The sequence below is a fragment of the Lotus japonicus genome, chromosome 3, assembly GCF_012489685.1.
Source record: "Lotus japonicus ecotype B-129 chromosome 3, LjGifu_v1.2".
Classification (NCBI taxonomy): domain Eukaryota; kingdom Viridiplantae; phylum Streptophyta; class Magnoliopsida; order Fabales; family Fabaceae; genus Lotus; species Lotus japonicus.
Genome location: NC_080043.1, coordinates 38,379,355 through 38,385,373, shown reverse-complemented (window position 1 = coordinate 38,385,373; position 6,019 = coordinate 38,379,355). Strand labels below are relative to the sequence as shown.

The 6,019-nt window shown below is 43.7% G+C and overlaps 1 non-coding gene across 1 annotated transcript; it reads right to left on the bottom strand.

The window, feature by feature from the left end:
* Window positions 1–455: 455 nt before the first annotated feature.
* LOC130709577 (small nucleolar RNA R71) lies at window positions 456–562 on the bottom strand. The gene has a single exon (XR_009010053.1). It is a non-coding gene; the product is annotated as a small nucleolar RNA R71 (small nucleolar RNA).
* Window positions 563–6,019: the final 5,457 nt, after the last annotated feature.

Sequence of the window (6,019 nt, the reverse complement as noted above, 5' to 3'; positions counted from 1 at the left end):
TCCATTGTTGTTTGATCCGGAGCCTGAACGTACTCTTCGCCGTCGTTCTCTCAGAGACCTCACCTCGGCTGCCAGAATTGGAGAATGCCAATCGTTCTCTCAGAGACCTCACCTCGGCTGCCATGAGCTACGATTATCCGGGCAGCATAGTTTCCCCCGATGGCACGGGAAATTTTGAGCTGAGGCCGGCATTCATTAACTTGGTGAGCCAAAATCAGTATGGTGGAGGTGCTCTCGAAGATCCTCATGCACACATGGAGCGGTTTATCCGCAATTGCAACACCTACAGAGTTCAGAATGTTTCAACGGACACAATCCGTTTGAGTTTATTCCCTTTTTCATTAAGGGATACTGCTGAAGAGTGGTTGAATTCACAGCCCCAAGGTAGCATTACATCTTGGGAAGACTTGGCTGAGAAGTTCACCACGAGGTTTGTTCCAAGAGCCCTCTTGAGAAAGCTCAAGAATGACATCATGACTTTTACTCAATCCACCGATGAGAATCTCTATGAAGCTTGGGAGAGGTTCAAGAAGCTCTTGAGGAGGTGTCCTCAACATAACCTTACTCAAGCTGAGCAAGTAGCAAAGTTCTATGATGGTCTCCAATATTCTTCGAGGTTTGGTTTGGATGCGGCTTCAAGTGGAGAGTTCGATGCCTTACTTCCACAAGTGGGGTATGAGCTGATTGAAAAGATGGCTATAAGAGCCATGAACTCTAGTAATGATCGCCAAGCCCGAAGAGGAGTCCTTGAGGTTGAAGCTTATGATCAACTTATGGCCTCCAACAAGCAACTCTCCAAGCAAATGAACGAGATTCAAAATCAAATGAAGACTACCAAGATTGGTAGTCGAGTTGCCAAGGTGGAGTTTGTGACTTGCGGAGGGCCACATGACAGCGAAGAATGCACAGAGACTAGACCGGAGGAGGAAGTGAAGGCTATGGGTCAAGCTCGGAATGACCCATTTTCAAATACTTACAATCCAGGATGGAGGAATCACCCTAACTTCTCGTGGAGGCAAGGTAGTAGTGGGCAAGGGAATGGCTTTCAAAGACAATTTCCTAGCCAAGGATTTCAAGGCCAAAGCTTAAGACAACCTCAAGAGCGAGGAGAAGGTGAAGGTAGTGGTTCCAAGAAGAGCTTAGAAGAGTTGGTGGAAACTTTCATCAACCGGACGGAGAACAATTACAAGAATCAAGAGGCGGCTAACAAGAATCTTGAGAATCAATTTGGCCAGCTGGCCAAGCAAATAGCCGAGAGACCTCAAGGTATATTTCCTTCCGACTGTATCCCCAATCCTAAGCAAGAAAATGCCTCTGTTGTAGCTACTAGAAGTGGGAGAGTGATGAGTGAATTGAAGAAAAAAACAGAGGGAGAAAAGAGAGAGGAGATAGTGGGAGGAGAAGTAGTTGTACCTATTAAGGTGAGAGAGGAAGTTGATCTTACTCCTGAAACTAGCAAGGTTCCGTTCCCTAAAGCATTGGCTAAGAAGAGCTTAGATAAAAAGTTTTCAAAATTTGTTGATGTTTTCAAAAAGCTCCACATTAGTATTCCTTTTGCCGATGCTTTGGAACAAATGCCTATATATGCTAAGTTTATGAAGGATATTTTGCATAAGAGAAGAAGATTGAAGGGAGTAGATGAGACGGTGTTGATGACGGAGGAATGTAGTGCCATTTTGCAGCGGAAGATGCCTAAGAAAAGAAGGGACCCCGGAAGTTTTACTATTCCGGTAGAAATTGAAGGCATGGCGGATGTGGAAGCCTTGTGTGATCTTGGAGCGAGCATCAATTTGATGCTGCTCACCATGTTTGAGAGGCTTAACCTAGGAGAGGTTACCCCAACCATGCTCTCCTTGCAAATGGCGGATCGTTCCCTCAAGACTCCATATGGGATTGTGGAGGATGTAATGGTGTGGGTGGACAAGTATGTGTTCCCCGTGGACTTTGTTGTGCTTGATATGGAGGAGGATGAGAAGATTCCTCTCATTCTTGGTCGACCTTTCTTAGCTACTGGTAGAGCTAAGATTGACGTTGACAAGGGTCACCTCATTCTCCCTGTTGGTAAGGAAAAGGTACGGTTTTCTGTTTTTAATCCTATGATTGAGACTAACCATGACAATGACTTTGTCTGTGATGTGATTAGAAGCAGGTCAAAGGTTTCAGAAGAGACCCCCAAAGTTAATTCCCAAATTGATGAGTTCCATCCGGCTCTCATCAAGCTTGTTAATGGTAACAAGTATGGGGGGTCCAAGTACGAGAACTTACATGCTCATATGGTGAAGTTTACCCAAGCTAGCACCCTTGCTAAGATTGAGGGCGTTTCAAGTGATGAATTGAAGATTAAACTCTTCCCTCATTCTTTGACAAGGGAGGCTAGAGCTTGGTTTGATGAGCAAGAGGACATTGCCTCATGGGAGGATTTACTCCAGAGGTTTTGTGCAAGGTTTCTTCCTTGCACTTGTGGTAAGTTAATCAATGGAAAGGAATTTCCTTCCTAACACAATCGGAAGGAGAGTCCACATAGGACTATAACCTAGGGCTAAATGGGAGACAACCCATTCTTTTAATTTTGTTATTTACTATATTTTAATTTTATAGTATTTTAGGTATTTATTTTCAAAAAAAAAAAAAAAAAAAAAAGTAAATTTTTTGTGAAAAAAACTGGGTTGAGCGCCTAGGCGCCAATTCATGGGCGCCTGCCTAGGCGCCAATTAGTGGCAGAGACACTGCCTCTGTATCTGGCTCGAGCGCCTGAGCGTTCCCCACGAGCGCTCGAGCGCTCCATTACGTTGTTTCTGCCAGATTTTGGGTTTTAAAACCCCAACCTTTCATTTTCCCATTCTTAACTCCCATTCTCCCATAAAAAACGCACCCCACTTTCTCCATACCCCATTTCCACTTCTCATTTCTCATTTGCACTCACATTGGCTCTTCCTTTTACTTCAAAGTTCTGCATTGCATCAAGTCTATTCCACTTGCACCCACTCACTCTCAAGTCAAGGTAAGTTCCATTTTCCACTTTTCTTCATCATAGTTCATGAGTTTTGCAATGCATGCTTCTTTTGGGTAAGGGTGAGTGAATTTGTGCTAGTGCAAGTTGGGTTTGGGTTGTGTATGTTCATTATGGGTTGGTTGTCTGCTTAGTTAGAAAGGGGTTGTAAATTTGTGAGGAATGGGTAGTTAGGATTTTGTGGATTAGTTTATTTTAGCTTTTGCTTATAAGGTGTTTGATAGAATGCCTCAATGGGTTCTCTTAGTCGATTTTTGGCAAGTGCTTGTGGTAGTTTATCTCTCTTTGCCAAAATCACTAAGAAACTTGTTGGGTGCTCTTAGGTTGTTCTATTTTTGTTTTTGTACAAAGTTTCTTCTTTCTTTTCTTTTTATTTTTGAACTAACATTTCTAACATTTGTGGCTTGTGTATGGGCTAACAACTTTGCAGATGCCTGTGAAAATAGCAAGAACCAACACAAGAGCTGCAGCTTCTTCCTCCACCTCCCGGAGTTTTGATCGCTCCCGCTTCCTATCAGCGATTAAGGAGGACTTTTACCGAGCTCACCTAGCACACAAGGAGTGTGTGAAGGAGCGGGGAGTTTTGTATCGGGAGGGAAGGAGAGACCTCTTGGGCATGCAAGAAGCCATGGAGATTAGGAGGTGGAAGAGTTGGGTCAACCCCATTCCGTTTGCTTGTGAAGTCATGGTTAGGGAGTTCTACGCGAACACCTACTGTGACAATCAAGAGGACAGGTCCAGGCCACCGGTGAATTCATCTTGGTTCAGGGGAGATGTGATTGACTACAATCCAGCAGTCATTCGCAGGCATCTTGGTCTCCTCACGGAGGACCAAGAGAAGGAGCTTTTTCCCGAGAAGGCCACTTATCATGAGCTCTTAAAGGAGAAGTCACCGGAGATCTTGGAAGACATGAAGGCAGTGATTGTTAGGCCTGGGCGGGACTGGGAAGCAGTTGATGATGAGATCATTTTTGTGAGAAGGAAGGATATGACACCGCTGGCTAGAGTTTGGGCTGAATTTTTGCAGGATTCCCTCATTCCTAGCTCTAACAAATATGAAGTTAGAGAGGTTACATTGGTTGCTATCTATTGCATCGTGAGAGGCCATCCTATGGACGTGGCCACCATCATTGCTGGTCGGATTTATTCCCTCTACAACAGGAGTAAAGACAAGCATCGGCCCATCTTTCCTCACTTGATTTGCTCTTTGATTCATGCGGTGAGGGACAGAGCTAGGAGGCCAGTCCATGTTATTGAGAAGAGGTTGCCTGTGGCACCTCTGCTCAGTAAGGAGAGGATCGCTCAACTTTATAAGGAATGGACAGCAAGGATGCCTCAAGAAGATGAAGAGGAAGAGGATCCTGAGGAGCCAGCGGGAGAAGATGAAGAAGAAGAGGAAGAAGAAGAGGAGGAAGAAGAAAATGTTGAGGTGGTGAATGAGGTGGTTACTCCACCACGTGCTGACCCTTCTCCTGCTTGGATGGAGGCCGCTTTCGGGCGGATGTTTTTGAGGCAAGATCGCCTACACAGGGATCTTGACCTCCATTGGAGGGGAGGTAGCACATCAGACCCCAGGTACAATGGGCCCTTGGAATTTAATACCTTGGAGCAGGGGATGATAGACTTGAGCTTGATGCATGATGCCGGAGTTCATCCGGATTATGGCGATGGAAGGGGTGATCATGACCCCATGGAGTGACTTTGTTGAGGTAACTCTACTCTTAGTTTAGGTCATGCATTTTTAGCATATTTTCCATTTGTAGATTTTGTTTTCTTTTTGATCATGCATTGTTTTAGCTGGTTTTGTTTTTGTTTTTGGGTCCTTTACTTCCCTATACTCACATGCTTTTAGCTATAGTTTTGCTTCCCTACTAGTGCTGTTTTTGAAAATGCTTTCGTGAATACTTGTTGTTGTTTTGGGGATGAGTGATTGCATGTTGGGGAAGAGAGGAGGAGACTTCGGTCTTCCGAGTGTCTCTTGAGAAAGGAGTCGGTGAGAGTCCATTAAGGGTCTATCTTTGACCCTTCACCATAAAAATTCTCTGGAGGATCCTGACTCACTTGCAATTCTTGGTTCAACGTTAATTTCACTCATAGCATGCTTAGTGATTTCTGTTTTATTCTTGAGACTTATAGGATTTCTTGAGATTCTGAGTTTGTGGTTGAACATTGCCCTTAGTTGTCCCATTTGAGCTTAATTGGAGAATCTTTTTGTAGCCAAAAGTTGGGATGGATGTTTGGTTGGAATATTGGGGGAGTGATGGTCCTTGTTGTGTTGTATGGAGCTGAAAAAAATGAGAAATAGTCTCTTGCCCCAAAGAAAAAAACAGTGAAAAAGAAGAAAGAAAAAGAACTCCTAACCAATAGTTGGAGTTGAAAAAAAAGAAAAAAAAAAAAGGGTTTGAAAAGGTGGGTGCAAGAGACTTGTGCAAAAAAGTGTTGTAAGCTCCGGGGTTATTAGAAGAGGACCACACTCAATGTGCTTGAAAGCCTAGTTTTCCTTTAGGGACCAACCACCATCATGCTTTACCTAGCCAATGGTTCAACCTTTATGAAAGTCTCTTTGAATATTTGCATGTTTGATCTTTGTTGCTATTGAGTGAATGACATTCAGGACCTATGAACTTGCTTGTATGCTCAGTGCACTAAATGAGCATCTCATCCTAGGATTTGTAGATCTAAATGCTTCTCATGAATGGACTCTACACTCTTCTCTTTTCAAAAGATGCATGAAGTAGGTTGTTGGGTCTTTCTCTTGGAACTAGCTGTAATTACTTTGTCGCCCTGTTTTTGTGAAGTATTCCTTGTTGAGAGCACTTGTGTGGGAGCATTTCTTGCGCTTGATGGCAAGCGAGTGTTATTTACGCTCGAGGACGAGCTGCCGTTGAGTATAGTGGTGTGATGACCCTATTTTAGTAGTGTTTTTAGGGTCATTTCGTCGGTTGTTTTGAGTCTTTTTGTTGAGTCTCATGTAGTGTTTCATGCATTCTCATGCATTTTTATTCTTTT